General features: G+C 40.6%; 1 non-coding gene across 1 annotated transcript; it reads left to right on the plus strand.

The window, feature by feature from the left end:
* Positions 1-705: 705 nt before the first annotated feature.
* Positions 706-807, plus strand: LOC118670421. Its single transcript, XR_004972319.1, has one exon. It is a non-coding gene; the product is annotated as a U6 spliceosomal RNA (small nuclear RNA).
* Positions 808-1332: the final 525 nt, after the last annotated feature.

The raw sequence follows: 1332 nt of genomic DNA on the forward strand, positions 1-1332 counted from the left end.
CTCTGGTCCTCACTCCCTGCAGTGAATTCTCTCTCTCTCTCTCTCTCTTTCTCTCTCTCCTCCCAGCTTCCCCAAACTCACCTGAAATGTTTATTTTACATATAGAAAGCAGTGCTGGACATAGAATAAAGTTGTAAGGAAAGGCTTTTATGTTGAGTTTTCATTACCTTTTTTAATACTGCCTACAGATTAGTTGATCTTTGGAGCTACTTAACTATATTCTAGTCTTTCTAGGTCATCAGTAATGTAACCCTAACCCTAACCCTAACCCTCTAGCGAAGCAGAACCAACAAGATATATAGAGATATACAAAAGCGGAGATTTATTACAGGAATTGGCTCACATAATTATGGATGCCAAGAATTCCCACAACTGCCAACTGCAAACTGGAGAACCAGGAAAGCCGGAGGTCTGAATCCAAAGACCTGAGAACCAGAGAAGCCAATGGCAAGGGCAGTTCAAACAAAGAAAGCAAATTTGCTCTTCTTTCACCTTTTTGTTTTATTAAGGCCCTCAAGGGATTGGGCCATATTCACTCACACTGGTGAAGATACTCTTCTTCACTAAGTCTACTAACTCAAATGTTAATCTCCTCTGGAGACACCCTCACAAACACACTCGGAAAAAAGTGTTTTACCAACTATTTGGACATGTCTTAGCCCAATCAAGTTAAACAAAATCAATCATCGGAATGAGAACAGGAGCGTGCTCGCTTGGGCAGCACATGTACTAAAATTGTAACAGTAGAGAATAGCCTGGCCCCTGTGCAAGGATGACACACAAATCTGAGAACAGGAGAACAACTCACATTCTCTGTGTACGCAGATGCACACTCCATCTTTTGGGGAAAGACTTACCATAGATTGGATTCACTCAGGCATTGATTACACACCCATCAAAAGTAGGAAGCTAAAAGCAACAATAATGACAATCCTATTACAACTTCTCACATTTCTGATATTTAAAAATTGTGGTGTTTTGCAATGAATTATATTACTTGTTTGCCAAAACAACCCTCTGTAACAGCTTCACTGATCTGGAAACTGGGGCTCAGAGAAGTTGAATTATCTGCCTACCGTATCCCAGCTCAAGGTGGCAGATCTGGGATTTAGTCCCATGTCTCCTGGCCCCAATCCAGTTTCTTTCCCCTCCTCCACCCGAGATAAATGAACCTGTTTATAACTTTGAAAGCTAGGGAATTATTCACTTTGTCTCATCTCCTTCGTTTTTCCTAAATCGTTTCATTAGCAAGCACTCTACTTAGAAAAATTTTCCAGTTTGCAAAGCTTGTTATACTCCTCAGTATTCGTGCAACATAATGATTTTCCTGCA

The sequence above is a fragment of the Myotis myotis genome, unplaced genomic scaffold (genome assembly GCF_014108235.1).
Source record: "Myotis myotis isolate mMyoMyo1 unplaced genomic scaffold, mMyoMyo1.p scaffold_m19_p_15, whole genome shotgun sequence".
Classification (NCBI taxonomy): domain Eukaryota; kingdom Metazoa; phylum Chordata; class Mammalia; order Chiroptera; family Vespertilionidae; genus Myotis; species Myotis myotis.